The following is a 16,128-nucleotide window of genomic DNA, read 5'->3' as shown; positions in this document are numbered from 1 at the left end:
TGTCTCTGAAATCTTCCTGCGCAGAACCCATGAAATCTTGGAGAGGGCACTGTAATGCATTCCCTAAAAACATTTAGTGAATCTGAGTCTTCTGGTAGTTTTTAAAAATGAAGCAGGGAGGAACAAAAATGAATCTCTTTAGGATTTATTCTGTATTGAGATACTATTATATCAGTTGCTGCTTTTTACTATGTTAATGTCATTCATTTGCAAAGCATGTAATGGTATGCCTCTGGCTTTCCAAATTCAATCTAGCTGTGTCAGGGGTCAAATAGACCCCAAAGTCAGCCATGAAAATTAAACTGTTGGTGTTGTTCTAAGCATGATACGAACTGCAAAGGGGAGAAAATTTATACCTCATTATGTATTTTCCTTTGGCAGTTCAGGAATGGCACAGCGGTAAAGATACCGAAGAGAAAATCTAGAAAATGCACACACCCCTCTCAGTTTTTTGCAATATGTCAATTTCTCTTTCATTCCAAATGTCTTTGGGAATAAGGATAATCCCATCAGTTCATCCAATGCAATTTACAAAAAAAAAAAAAAAATGCCACAGGGCAATTAACCTTGTTAAGTGTGAAGAACACACAGAGTTCTAGCAGACTGAAAAGACAGCCTGATCAGTTTCTCCTGACTTGGAGGACTGGGGGACTGCTGAATCTTCCTTTCTGTAGGTTTAGGGAGAGGCAGAGTTTTTATTTATACAAAAAGCCCAGCAATGACTCATTTGCATATTAGGCCACACCCCCTAATGCCAAGCCAGGCAGAACTGTGTTCCTGCTCAAAAAAAGCCCTGGGGGAAGAATTCCTAGGTAGCTTGTGGCAGTGAAACTTTAGAAAACAAGATGTGTAGTATAATAGCTAAGGAACTGGGCTCTGAATCAAGAAGTCCCTGGTTTGAATCTCACCTCTGTTAAAAGTAATCTCACCATCTGTTGCAAAAATTGTAAATATTTAATGCATCGCCATAGGCATTCCCCTAAATATACTGACAACAAAATTACACATATAGCAATACAAAAACTGCAGGTTATCTAATGTTCTTTCCTCTCTTTGGCTCTATTTTCTCTTCTTTTGTGTCTTTGAATCTGTTATGTGAGTGACAGAAACCCAGACAGACATTCAGATGGACAGATTTAGTAGCTAGACAAGGATGACTGTGGGGTACAATGCCACATCCACCCATGATGACTTGGTAGGGATGCAAAATACCAGGAGATTTTGGGGGTGGAGCTTGAGAAGAGTGAGGTTTAAGGGAGAGAGAGACTTCAACATGGTATAATGCAATACAGTCTACCTTTCAAAGCAGCCATTTTGTCCAGGGAACTGATCCCTGTCCCTTGGAGATCAGTTGTAATCCCAGAAAATCTCCAGCCACCACCTGGAGGCTGACAACCCCATGGGTCCCTCGATGATTACTCTCTCTATCTCACTTCATTGGGCTGTCATGAAGAAGAGAACCATGAGCTCCTTGGAAGGAGGGTGGGATAACAATGAAATGGAGAAAAGGATGGCTGTAAAGATTCCAAGAAAGGTTCTTGAACACAGTGAGGATTTATGTCAATTGTACACAAATTGTGTGGACAATTATCGCTGCCTCCATGGAGGTGGGGACCCATGGCAGGGGCTTTCACTCCATCTCCCCCACCTTCCTGTGGTGCTGGTGGCAGAGAGGAGTGGCAGCAGCTCTCACTCTGCCTGCCCTCCTAGCTTTCTTGTGCCACTGCCAGGGCCAGGCACCCTAGACCAGTGGTGTCAAACAAGTGGCCTGGGGACCAAATCTGATCCGCAGAGGGCTCCCATCAGGCCCCTGAGCAACTGGCTGTCATCTGGTTCCTTTGCCCTCTCTCTTGCTTCCTTCTGCATCACAGCTCACTTTTCAAGGCTTGCTCAATTGCTCAGGAGCTACAGAGCAAAATCTCTATTTTCTTCATTGGCCTCCTGGGGGAGGCAGAGCTTGTTTTGCCAGCCTCTCTCGATTGCACAGCAGAGCTACTGAGTCAAGCCTCTCTTCCTTCTATTGGCTGAGGCTCCTCCCCCTCTTGGTTCCCCGGGGAAGGAAGAAAAGAGCCAGAGCTTCCTTTGCCCAGTTCCCAGGATCTCATGGGAGAAATACAAAGAAAGCACCTTTAAGACCAATGAGTGCTAATATTTTAAGCGTGTTTTATTTTAAAAATCTTTAATTGCATTTGTCTGTGCCCTTTATAAAGTTTATATCTCTGCTACCTAATCTTAAATAGGTACACACATGGCCCAGCCTAACATGGTCTGGCCCGAGAAGGTCTCATTTATGTCAGACCCGGCCCTCATAACAAATGTAGGCTTCCCAACACCCCTGCCCTGCTGGGGGACCCCTGGATTAGCAGCCTAATCCCCCACTCTCTAAAAATCTGATAGCGGGGGTGGGGGTGGGGTGGAACGGTGTCGAGTCTCTTTCCCTGCCTGGCTTCAGGCTTCTCCCTTCCTCCGGCTCACAAAGACCCGCCCACCGCCGGCCTGCTTTTCGCTCCAGTCTGGCCTCCCTTCGCGAGGTGCATGCTGGGACTTGTAGTCCTTGCATCCTCTCACGGCTGCTGAGCATTATTTTCTTTGTGGAGATTGATTCTCATAGGGTATAATGGGGAATTGATCTGGAGGTTTTGGGGGCTCTGGGGAAGCTGTTTTTTGAGGTAGAGGCACCAAAGTTTCAGTATAGTATCTAGTGACTCTCCCCAAAGTATCTCCCAAGTTTCAAAACGATTGGACCAGGGGGTCCCATTCTATGAGCCCCCAAAGAAGGTGCCCCTATCCTTCATTATTTCCTATGGAAGGAAGACATTTAAAAAGGTGTGCGGTTCCTTTAAATGTGATGGCCAGAACTCTCTTGGAGTTCAATTATGCTTGTTACACCCTTGTTCCTGGCTCCGCCCCAATGTCTCCTGGCTCCACCCCCAAAGTCTCCAGATATTTCTTGAATTGGACTTGGCAACCCTAAACAAATGAGTTCAACACCCCTGCCCTAGACTGTCTGGCACCCTACGCAAGGCTAATTTCTGGCATCCCCCCCCCTGCACTGATAGCATTACCGAGTCACATGGGGGTGCCCAATTTGGTGCCCCCAGAAGGCCAGCGCCCTATGCAACCACTTTGCCTAATAGCGAGGCCAGCCATGTCCACTGCAGTTCCTGCTTTTCCACCCTTGCCTGTTTGGCTCATGCAGCAGCAAGCGGCTTCTCATCTGTCACAATATTTGGGTATTTAAGTAGAAAATCCCTCCCCCCCTTTTCATATTTTCCTGCAACCCTTGAGGTGTCCCAGGCCTGTAAAGAAATAATCTCTTTCTGTACCTGTCCTATTTTCTGGATTTTTTGATCCTTAGGTGGGCCAGGTTCAGAGAGATATATGATGCAGAAATGTACACAATAAGAAATAAGTTAATAACAGAATCTAGAGGCACTGCATTTCTTATTATGAAACTCAAATACAACTCATGTCAAGAGTTTAGATAAGAAACACATTTGCTGACACCATTGTTGCTTTGCTTTTCCGTTTCTTCAGCTCTGTATGTCTTTGGAGTATTTCCTTGATACTACTGAGATTTGGAACTACTATTATTACTTCCTATCATTACCTTTCCTCCACCATGAACTCGAGGTGGCATGCATGGAAATGAAAATACAGAACAGCCTTAAGTTAGGTGGCATGAGGGCACCTGAGAAGGAATCTTCATCAGGGGGCCCAGAGCTTTTTTTGTAGCAGGAACTCCTTTGCATATTAGGCCACACACACCTGATGTAGCCAATCCCCCAGGAGCTTACAGGGCTCTTAGTACAGGGCCTACTGTAAGCTCTTGGAGGATTGGCTACATCAGGGGTGTGTGGTCTAAAATGCAAAGGAATTCTTGCTACAAGAAAAGCCCTGGGGGCGGGGGGGGGGAACCTATGACTGCTGTCAGCCATCCTGGTTGTTACATGTTCCCTTTAACTAAGGCTGCCACGCAGGGCAGGTTCTGACAACTGGCAACGAAGACTTAACAACAGGGACTTAACAATATTGCCAGCAATATGCTGATGTCACGTACCGTGTGTCCAGAAATGGCACCAGCAAGTCATTCAGGGATGCTGGGGACACTCTATAATTTGGGCAAAACTCTATGATAGGGTTACCAGATGTTCTCTTTTTGGAAGACATGTCCTTTTTTGGAGGGGGGGGGCTGTCTGTCTTTTATTATTTAGCCTAAATAAATCAGTTAGAATTGTTATTTAAAAACAAGGAAAGTTTGGAATATTCCTAGCTAGTAGCTGTGATCACATCTTAAATAGCAGGGGTATTTAAAATTAAATTCGTCCTAGTGGTCGCTTGTTGAAAGTAGTCAGTTGGGGGAAATGTCCTCTTTTTGTTGTTCAAAATATGGGAACACTATGGTTTAGGCCAAATGACAGTGCATCCCCTGCTGATGCACGGACATCACTTTCAGGAGCATGAGGTTGTGCTGGGCTGCGTGGGGAACTCCTTCTGGGGTTTGGCAGAGTTTGGCAAAAAATATGATTCAGTCAGTCAGTTGGATTCGGCAGAAATTTACAAGATCACGTATTCCTGAATCGGTATTTCAGCCACAACCTGGTGATCATGAAAAATATGGTGGTGATCCAGAGCAACCTCACAAGCTGCACCTTATCACTAGGATCAAAAGTGGAAGAAGGCGTCCTTATTGGGAAAAGGATACGATACACTGTCTTGGATTGGGAAAGGTATCCGACCCATTGTCAGTCCCCGCCCCCCCTTTGTCCTACTCTGGGGGGTGGGGAAATTGAAGAACTTTTGCTTCGTTGTTAATGCTTGTCAGTGTAGTAAGTATAGTTCGAATCATGCTTATTTAAATTAAACTATTAGAAATATTGGCAGGTAATTTATCGATAGGTCGGCTGGAGACAGGAGGGCTGAGGAGGGAATAGGCTTAGCTATTCTGCTGGTTGGAAGGGCTGGTGGACACCAGTAGGAGATGACTGGCCTGGGGATTCCGGTACTCCTGGGGAGGGGAAGGTATGATGGTGGGAACAGGCGGAATTATAAGGGAAGGAGGCTGAGACATGATAGTGCTCGACCACGTTCTAGACTGTGTCCCATCCCGACGGTGACAGGTAGTGGGGCCAGGTGAAATTACTCACCTCCGTCACTGGTGTTATGTAATGCCAGGTCCATTAATAATAAGACCTCCACCCTTCGGGAATTCCTGCTTGAGCAGGACATGGACCTGGTATGCGTGACCGAGATCTGTGTGTGCGACGGGGAGACCGTAGCTCTGTCCCAGATGGCCCCCCCAGGATACTCGGTCTTTCACCAGTCACGGACTAGCGGGTGGATGGGGAGGGGTGGCACTATTTATACGAGAGGCTTACTCCTTCCGGGCTCTCCTGGCCCCGGAGATCAAGGGCATTGAATGTGCCGGTCTGGCGTGGGACGTTGGGGAGGGGTTGGCGATCTGGCTGGTGTACCGACCGCCTAACGCACCAGCTAGCACCTTACCATCCCTGATGGAGGCCGCAACAGGCTGGGCATTGGAGCATCCAAGGCTTCTGATCCTGGGTGACTTCAATGTTCATGCCGATGACGTGACCTCCAATCAGGTGATGGACCTGGTGTCATCCATGGCGACACTAGGACTCTCCCAAATTGTTACAATGCCCACTCACCAGGCGGGGCACATGTTAGACAGTCTTCGCGGCAGGAGTTTCAGTGAATGCAGTGCTATAGCAGTGCCATGGTCGGATCACTATGCCCTCAAGGCTCGTGTGGATGTCCCACCCTAAGCCTGTTTAGGCAGCGAGCTTGCCTGTGGAGCCTGATGGACCTGAAATGGTTCCTGATGGCGCTGCAGGATCCCTGGCCTCCTGGCGATTCCTTAGATGACCTGGTGGAGTCCTGGAATGATAGGCTCTCCAGTGCCATCGATGAGATCGCACCTAGGCATCCTCTGTGCCCTTGCTTAAAGCCGACACCTTGGTATAACCAAGAGTTATGGCAATTAAAACAGGGACTCAGATGACTAGAGAGGCAATGGCGGCGTACTCGAGACAAAGCGACTAGAACATCTTATAGAGAGTTTATGAAGTCCTATGAGATGGCAGTCAAAGCCGCAAAGAAAACATACTTTGTGGCTAAGATTGCGTCTGCAATTTTGCGCCCGGCACAACTCTTAAATACAATTTGGACCCTTACAACGCTGCCACAAGGCAGACCAAATTCTAATTAATTGGAGATTGGCTGCAAGGCTTTTGCGATTTTTTTTGCGGATAAAATTGCGTCGCTCCGCCATGACTTCCCTGCCATATTAGATACAGTTTGCGAACCCAAGGCTCCATGCCTGTCTTCGGATCGTGTTCTGGAGGGTTTTGGTGCTCTCAGCCTGGAAGAAGTTGACAGGATCCTCTTATCTGCATGCCCAACAACTTGTAATCTAACCTGCCAGAGGGAGCTTAGATATCCTGTATGGGATATCATAAATAGATCCCTAACGGAAGGGCATTTTCCATCATCGCTTAAAGAGGCGGTGGTCTGTCCCCTCTTGAAAAAAACAACGTTAGACCCGGCCGAATTGGCGCATTACCGGCTGGTCTCGAATTTGCCCTATTTGGGCAAACTTATTGAGAGGGCAGCACCGTTGCAGCTACAGAGTTTCCTGGAGGATGCTTCCATTTTTGATCCCCATCAATCTGGCTTTCGCCCGGGCCATAGGACAGAGACAGTGCTGGTTGCCCTGGTGGATGACCTTCAACGGCATCTGGATCGAGGCGGCTCGGCGGTACTGATCTTGTTAGACCTATCGGCAGCATTTGATACGGTCAACCATCGGTTGCTGGCTTGCCGCCTCGCCGACGCGGGGATTCAGGGGTTGGCCCTACAATGGCTTTCCTCTTTCCTTGATGGCTGGGGACAAAGGGTGGCAATTGGGGGTGAACTGTCCCGGAGACACACGCTTGATTGCAGAATGCCTCAAGGGGCGGTGCTTTCCCCAATGTTGTTTAACATGTATATGCGCTCCCTTGCCCAGATCGCCGAAGGTATGGGTTGGGGTGTCACCAGTACACTGATGACACCCAGCTCTATCTACTTATGGACGGCCAGCCTGCCTGTGCCCCAGAAAATTTGGACCGGGCGTTACAGGCAGTGGCTGGGTGGCTCAGGCTAAGTGGATTGAAACTGAATCCGGCAAAGACAGAGGTTTTTTGCTTGGGTTGTCGTGGCCCAGGAGGGGAAATCCCCCTGCCAGTTTTTGACGGGGCACCACTGACAGCAGCGCACAAGGTCAAGAGTTTGGGGGTACTATTGGAGCCTTCCCTAACAATGGAGGCTCAAATAGCAGCCACTGCCAAGTCCGCATTTTTTCATCTTAGACGGGCGAGGCAGTTGGCCCCTTTCCTGGAGCACGATGATCTAGCAACGGTGATTCATGCCAGGGTCACCTCGAGGTTGGACTACTGTAATGCCCTCTACATGGGGCTGCCCCTGTGCCGAACCTGGAAGTTGCAGTTAGTGCAGAATGCCGCTGCCCGGCTGTTATTAGGGCTCCCAAGACGGGAGCACATTCGGCCAGGGCTTCAGGATCTGCACTGGCTGCCAATAATATACCGAGTTCGGTACAAGGTTCTGGTTATTACCTTTAAAGCCCTATATGGCCTAGGACCTGCCTACCTTAGGGACCTTCTCTCCCCACATGTTCCCCAGAGAGTACTGAGGTTCTCAAAACCTGCTTGTAATCCCTGGGCCAAAGGAGGCCCGTCTGAAATCCACCAGGGACAGGGCCTTTTCGGTAATGGCGCCTTGCTGGTGGAACCAGCTGCCGGAAGAGGTGAGGGCCCTGCGGGACCTTGGGCAGTTCTGCAGGACCTGTAAGACAGCCCTCTTCCAGCTCGCCTATAACTAACTGACATTGGAAACTTTATGGAAGGTTGTAGTGTATCATTTTGGCAGATCGCTTGTTCTATATGTTTTATTATTTCACTGTTTTAAATTGTCTAAATTGATGTATTTTTAAAGCCATTGTTGTAAATTGATGTATTTTAAAGCCAAACTTTATGTTAGATTTTATATGTTGTGAGCCGCTTCGGCGGGAAGGGCGAGATATAAATTGAAATAAACTGAAACTGAAACTGAGAACTGACATCAGTGCATTGGTATGCTGTCAACAACCCCCCCACACACACACCATTTCCAGCCATTTCCTGCCCCTCACCAGCTAGCTGAGTGTTGGAATCCCCCATCACCAGTAGGGGAATGGCAAGATTACCTCCAACATGTGCATTTTCACACACACTAAATAATGCACTTTTAATCCATTTTTAATGAACTTTGCAACTGTATTTTACTGCTTGAAATGGGAAAATCCACCTGCAAACAATTGCTGAAGTGGATTGAAATGGCATTATTTAATGTGTATGAAGCACCCTACTGAAAATGACAAATAGTAGATTTGTCAAGCCCAACCGAAGGGTGCAAATGTAGGGCTATCGCTGTACGCACACTCAATGAAACACATGGGAATTATTCAATTAACCTGCAATTACTAGTCTCCTTTTTATTTTGGTGAGGGCTGTGCAAAGAAACTTTCTGGAGGATTGAATCCCAAATTCCCTAACAAGAATATGACCATGTCTTCTAACCTTTCCATAAACGCCACACAAATTAACAGCATTGTTAGTATACACAACAGTACGCCGCGGAAAGGTTTCAAATGAAGAGTAGCAGGCCCCGAAGTCATGATTTGTAGATTTAGAGAAAGTAAAAATTAATTTCATTTTGACTGAAAGCAAATCCCTTCTCAGCAGTATCGTTATTACACTCAACAAATAGACATGTTTACCTTCTGGCTGCTAGCATTACCAATTCAAACAATCATACTTAACCTTTGCAAATAATCCTAGGGTTATTTTAATAAGACACAAACTGTTCATCCACCAGCTGGAATCCCGAAGTCTCTCGCTGTTCTTTTATTTGCTTAGCTGCTAAACACAAGGCCACCTGGAGACTGCAGCCGTTGCTGGCACACCTCTGCACCTTTTGGAAATGGAATCTTGTTTCTTGATCCTGGCGGCATTATTATACCATCAGACGTTGCCATTCTTTTCTTGCAATGATGTATATCATGGGTTCCCAAAGCTGTCACCATGTATGGGTGCAACAATCTAGAGAAGAAACCATATGGAATGATTTCTTTCTGAAGGGAGGGAAGGAATAATGCCTTTTAATGTCTCAGGCATTTTAGCACATTTTAAACATTGGGCAGAGTCCAAAGACTTGTTACAATTAGTTCTGCATGTTTAACAGGGCTTGGGGATGTTTGTCTTGTACAGATGATTCCTGCACCATGTAGCAAACCCCATTTGAAACTTAAAGAGGACTTCAAAAAGAGGTTTATGATATAGCATGGAGATTTGTTGCTCAAAGGAGGGGGGAGATCTGTGGGTTTGGTAATCTGAATGCAACCTGTATTCCTCATATTATGCCAGCCTCCAGGTGGGACATGGGGACCGCCTAGAATTAAAGTTTATCTAGGGTTGCCAGGTCCAATTCAAGAAATATCTGGGGACTTTGGGGGTGGATCCAGGAAACACTGAAGGTGGATCCAGGAGCAAGGTTGTGACAACCATAATTGAACTCCAAAGGGAGTTATCGCCATCATATTGAAAGGGACTGCACACCTTTTAAATGCCTTCCCTTCATTGGAAATAATGAAAGATAGGGGCACCTTCTTTTGGGGCTCATAGAATTGGACCCCCTGGTCCAATCTTTTTGAAACTTGGAGGGTGTTTTGAGGAGAGACACTAGATGCTATGCTGAAAATTCAGTGCCTCTACCTCAAAAAACAGTGCCCCCCCAGAGCCCCAGATCAATACTCCATTATACCCTATGGGAATCAGTCTCCATAGGGAATAATGGAGTGCCCAGGAGACATCCCCCCCTCGCTTTCTGATGACCCAAACGAGGGGATCCCCTACCCACAACTGGAGATTGGCAACCCTAAGCTTATCTCTAGTTTACAGAGATCTGCTGTCCTGGAGAAAATGGATGCTTTTGACCTTTCCATAATCTGCCCTGATGTCCAAATGAGGCGCTTTACTGAGTTTTTCTGATCAGAGCATGCGTGCCTTAGCCATGCGAATGAACTGCTTTCCAGTTGTGTCCTATTTTTTGCACTAGTGTTGCCTGGGTTAAGCAAGAAAACTTTCACATTCTCTTACTCCAGAGTACTGTATCTAAACAATATACCTAAATGGCTTGTTTAAAGTTCTGCTTGTTTAAAGGAATGCAGCCAATATAGGCAAAACCCAATACCATGAATGGATCTTTGACAAAATGGAGGGATCCTTACACAAACTTAGAAAAGGACCTTGCATATAGTGGAATCAGAGAGAGTTTTATTGAGGAGAATAATCAGCACACTCAGGCAGGTGGAATAGTATCAGTCCTACAGCAAGAATACCAAATGCTAGCATGCTCATTAAGAGGTAAATATTCCCAGTGCTCATGCCTACCATGAAATTTGTAGCCCTCAAGAACAGGAGGCAAGAAGACACAGAGACAGAGTGAGCAGGTAGAGAAGAATTGGTTTTTATACCCTGTCTTTCACTACCTGAAGGAGTCTCAAAGCAGCTTACAATTACCTCCCTATCCTCTCCCCACAGCAGACACTCTGTGAGGTAGATGGGGCTGAGAGATCTCTGAGAGAACTGTGACTGTCCCAAGCTGGCTTTATGTAGAACAGTGGGAAATCAGACCCGGTTCTCCAGATTAGAGTCTGCTGCTCTTAACCACTGCTCCACAGTGGCCCTCAGGGGAAGGTCTATGCCCTGTTGTTGGCCATCCAGAGGAACTAGTTGATCACTGTGTGAGACGGGATGCTGGACAAGATGGTCCATTGATCTGATGCAGCAGGGTTTTTCTTCTGTTCTTACTAGAAGCATGGATGAGTTTTTTAAAAAAATGATTTCCCCCCAGGATTCAAGAAAGGGGAGAGACATCCAGGTGAGCTAAAAGGTATGGTCTTTGACTGGCTGGAGGTGAGAAGAAGGGAATTCAAGTTCTCAGCAGGGATGAGGTGCACTGAAAGTTGTCTTACTTATTTCACTGAGCTGGGAGTTTTGGTAAGGAAGTCCAGTTTAGCAGAATTTGAATGAAGAATCTTTTAAAAGCTAGTGTATGTTTCAGTTCTTTTCAGAGCTTGAGTGCTAACACTGCCAGATCCTTTGTGTGAAAGTAATTTTGATTATTCAGCGGTCCTGATAAATGGTCTGACTCTGAGGACAGAGTCTAGGATGAGTGTCCCTAGTGAGCAAGATAGGATTATCTTGAAATATAGCCGAACCTGTTTCTTCTCTGCCAACTCTCAGCTGTTACACTGCAGAGGGTCCAAGACTTGTTTTCTGGGCTTCATGTGACTGGCAGAGAGGAGCTGGTCTCAGCTGCTGAAACAGAGGGACAAACCAAATGTTGCTGTTGGGAAAAAAAAAATGAATCCAGGTGGGTAGCTGTGTGAAGCAACAGAATAGTTTAGTTTAGTTTAGTTTATTGATAATACAGTCCTTAGACCAGATGGAGCAACAGAATAAAATTGGAGTCCAGTGGCACCATTAAGACCAATAACATTTTATTCACAGTATTTGTGTGCAAGCACACTTCTTCAGATATCTCAAAGACACGAAAGCTCATACCTTGAACAAAACCCTGTTAGTCTTAAAGATGCCACCGGATTATTAAAAACATGGATTCAGGTTTTGCAGACCCAGCTTGTTCCCTACAGCCACACAGCAGGGAATGGCTTCTTTTTCTAAAAAGGAGAGCCCAAAATGGGCTTGGCAGAATGTCATGGGGGAAGAAAGTCTTCTGCCTCCCCCTCAAGCAGTTTTCCCAGGCAAAAAGTATGCCGGGTGAAGTTAGTTCCTTCATTAGGCTGCTCCACATGGATTATCTGTGCACATGGGCAACAAACTCTGGGGAATAACTCCCTCCAGTACAGTTTTCATCTGACAAACAGCTTGGGGGGAAGGCAGGATCAGGGCTTTTTTTGAGCAGGAACGCAGTTCCAGCTGGCTTGACATCAGAGGGTGTGGCCTAATATGCAAATGAGTTCCTGTTGTGCTATTCCCACAAAAAAGCCCTGCACGAAACAATGGTGACATCAGAGGGTGTGGCCTAATATGCAAATGAGTTCCTGTCGTGCTTTTCCCACAAAAGCCCCGCACGAAACAATGGTGACATCAGAGGGTGTGGCCTAATATGCAAATGAGTTTCTGTTGGGCTTTTCCCACAAAAGCCCTGCACGAAACAATGGTGACATCAGAGGGTGTGGCCTAATATGCAAATGAGTTTGTGCTGGGCTTTTTTAAACAACAAAGCTATTCCTTGCTGCATGGCCACAGGGAAAACAAGCTGGGTCCAGGAAACTCTTTTCCTTTATCTAGTAAAAGCTCTTGAGCAGTGAGTAGCTGATAATAAGTTATCACCCAGTAGACAGAAGGAGCAAATCTGGGGAACTCTTTACAACCTGTAATGAATAATGGCCACCGACAGGGGTAGGGTTGCCACATCCAGGTTGAGAAACTCCTGATTATTTGGGGATGGAACCTGTGGAGGACAGGGACCTCAATGGGGTGCAATGCCCTATTGTCACTCTGTAGTTTTAGTTTTTATATATTTTAAATTGGTCTTTATTTATTTATTTATTTATTTAGTATATTTCTGTTCTGCCCATTCCCCCTAGGGCTCAGAGCGGAGTACAACATATGATAAAACAATAAAATACAATAAAAACATTTTAAAAACAGACAACTCCATAGCACTCAGAGAAGTTTACTGTATCATCACATTGGCCAGCCTGGCCATCTCACAACATGATATCTCATAGAGATGGCAGATGATAATCCATTTTACAGCACAGTTGACAGTACTGATAGGGGAGGCCAACCAAATCAAGAATAGATGCCCACAGCCTCAACTAAAAACCTGGCGGATCAGCTCCTTTTTTCAGGCGCTACAAAAGGCTAATAAGCCAGGCAGGGCCTGGATCTTTGTAGGGAGCTGATTCCACCAGGACGGGGCCTGGACTGAAAAAGCCCTGGCCCTAGTTGAGCAAGGTGGGCATCTCTTGGGCCAGGGATGGCCAACAGATGTTGGGAGGCCGAACGTAATGACCTCCTGGGCATATATGGAAGGAGACGGTCATGCAGGTATGTTGGTCCCAGGCTGCGTAAGGCTTCAAACGTTAGAACTAAAATCTTGAAGTGGATCTGGTACTCAATGGGCAGCCAGTGCAGACTGTGGAGCTCTGGCCAAATGCCCACCCATAAAGGTGGTGCAGTCAGTAGGCAAGCCGCTGCACTCTGCACCTGCTGCAGTTTCCTGATCAATCTCAAGGGTAAGCCAGTGTAGAGTGAGTTACAGTAGTCTAGTTGTTTTTATTGCTTTTATTGCTGATTGTTTTTATGATGTAACCACCCTAAACCTGTCCTACAGTAAGGGAGAGCTATAAATAAATAAATAAATAGTCCACCCTCTAAAGCAGCCATTTTCTCCAAGATAACTGATCTCTGTAGTCTGGAGATGAGCAGTAATTCTTAGGGATCCCCAAGTCCCACAGTAAGATTGTCATTCCTACTGGGGGAAAACAGCAAAGCAAAATGGAGACTCAATGGCAAAATGTTGTCACATTTTTGTTTACGTGATAGCCAGCACTGTGTCTTGATCCACACAGCAGCCTCAGCCTTTTGTCTTTGTTAGGATTAACTAAAACCCACAAAGGAGTAAACTAGCTTTTCAAGCTTCACAGAAATTTCCCTCTTGCCTTTTTTTTTTTTAAAGTGAGTAGGGAAAATGACGTTAACAAGTAGAGGACATGATAAAAGGTTTGTCTGAGTTATATTAGTCTTAAGATGCTGGGAGTTTTTTGGCAGACAAATTCCATTAGTTTTAAAGTAGTGCCCTAAATCTCAGAGAATGTTGGGACACAGAAACACTTTGAAAATGTAACTGCCAGCAGTTATTTTGAGTCCATCTCTAGCACTAATTGGAACTCATGGGTCCCTCATTTGACAGTGAAGAGAAGAAAAATGTGATAGAGGTTACAGAAAGTCCAGTCTTTGGCTACTCATAACCCAATGTCGCTGCCTAAATTTGGGTGTCTAAAATTTAAATTTCAGTGAAATGCAGAATTGGGAAGCTTAGCAAGGAAATAATTTGTAAATTTTTGCTTCATTATTGGTTGTAAATACCTAGTTTGTGTTTAGGAATCAAAAGATGAAAAGAAACCATATAATAGCAAGGGAGAGATAATTGCTTCCTTTCAGTTCATAGGGTTTATACAGGAGAATTTCCAGGGTGGACATACTCTTTTCCTCATGGATCTTACTATGGGTTTCTAATCCGGATTCAGTCTTATCAAATGGCAGTATCTCAAAAAGGATGTATGGTTGAATCTAAACAAACCCAGACTCCATAATATCAAGCCCCTGTAATTCCAGTCTATCACGCTACTGTATTGTTTTCTAAAGGTAAAGGTAGTCCCCCTGTGCAAGCACCAGTCGTTTCTGACTCTGGGGTGACGTCGCATCATGATGTTTTCACGGCAGACTTTTTACGGGATGGTTTGCCATTGCCTTCCCCAGTCCCTACACTTCCCCCCCAGCAAGCTGGGTACTCATTTTACTGACCTCAGAAGGATGGAAGGCTGAGTCAACCTTGGGCCGGCTACCTGAACCCAGCTTCCGCCGGGATCGAACTCAGGTCGTGAGCAGAAAGCTTCGACTGCAGTACTGCAGCTTTACCACTCTACACCACAGGGCTCCCTGTATTGTTTTCTAGAAGTTCATGTTTACTTTGGGATGCCTGACTAGCCTGTAGTGGGCATTGTGTCCGATTGCTGTGGAGTAATTTTTTTGTCAGTGCTTTCTCCTCTCTCAGCTTCTAAAAAGTCTTTATCGGTAGGTTTTTTTACCAGAGTTCAGAAGATTCAGGGATTTCCTTAAATGGGATAAGGTGTTATCTAATTTATTTAGCTTTTGGAGGAGGTTCCCTCCATCCTCATAGAAAATATTCTGATCTTGATGTTTCCCTTCTAGTTCTTCCTGAGACAAGCCATCTGGCCGCAAAATTTTGTTTCACTGTAATTTCTAATTGTAAATTTTCATCATAATTTAACTTTATTGTAACTTTTAAATTAGACTATATTACTGTTGGTATATGGCCTATGAGCTTTTAAACCAAATAAACAACTATGATGTATTGTTTTGACAGGTAATTTTTTTCTAGTCACTTCTCAAGAACAAAACATCCTATTAACTAGCCTGGAAAGGAAGCTCCCTGATTCCCAATATGTGTGTGTGAGAGATGCACTGCTGCTTTCAAGTGTACAATAATTAGGATTCTACACTACCTCAGTACTAGCAAAACCAGCTTCTTAGACAATACACATCTCTAGGGTCCCTGCAGTATGTCTACTCTAGCAGAGACAGCACTGGCAGTTTCCCAATTATCTTCAGAGAGGTTAATGATAATAGTTATATGATAGTCATTTTCTCTCTTTCTCTCTCTCATGCTATCAAAATGTTGACCTGAAATCTCCCCCTTTTCAAAATAAAGACTACAATGTTTGAATAATCTGGCTAGATAGCACTGGTCGAAGTAAAATGTCTTTTTTTTAAGCTACGTAAGGCCACCCAGGGAAGTTCCATCTGTTCCTGCTTTTTAGGAACAACCTTTTCTTCCTGCTTCCTGTCAATGGTAAATCATTGGCTTGGATCCTAAGCGGCCATTTTGTTCTCCCTCTTTCTCTGACAGAACACAATTCAATTGCATTTGTGGAGGAGGGGGATACTGACTTTAACTAGGGGCACCAGCTCCAGCTTGGGAAATTTCTGGGGATCTGAAGCAGACCCTGGGGCGGGTGGAGTTGGTGGGGGAGAGTTCAGCACGTATATGATTCCAATAGGGTTGCCAAGTCCCCAGCTTCCCGCAGTGAAGGACTCTCATGCGCGGAGTGCGTGCGACGCAATGATGTCACCCAGAAGTGACATTATCAAAATGGCGGCGCCCATGCAGGGCTGCTCTAGGCGTTTCTGGGAAAACTCTATGATTTTCCTGGATGCTCTAGCCATTTGG

At 45.5% G+C, this 16,128-nt stretch overlaps 1 protein-coding gene across 2 annotated transcripts in view; it reads left to right on the top strand.

Annotated features, from left to right (window-relative positions):
• DOK5 (docking protein 5) overlaps window positions 1-16,128 on the top strand; it is a 118,867-nt gene that overhangs the window by 50,782 nt on the left and 51,957 nt on the right. The window lies entirely within an intron of this gene.

The sequence above is a fragment of the Heteronotia binoei genome, chromosome 2 (assembly GCF_032191835.1).
Source record: "Heteronotia binoei isolate CCM8104 ecotype False Entrance Well chromosome 2, APGP_CSIRO_Hbin_v1, whole genome shotgun sequence".
NCBI classification, from domain to species: domain Eukaryota; kingdom Metazoa; phylum Chordata; class Lepidosauria; order Squamata; family Gekkonidae; genus Heteronotia; species Heteronotia binoei.
Note: the sequence above shows the minus strand (reverse complement) of the source record. Positions and strands in the feature narration are given on the sequence as shown.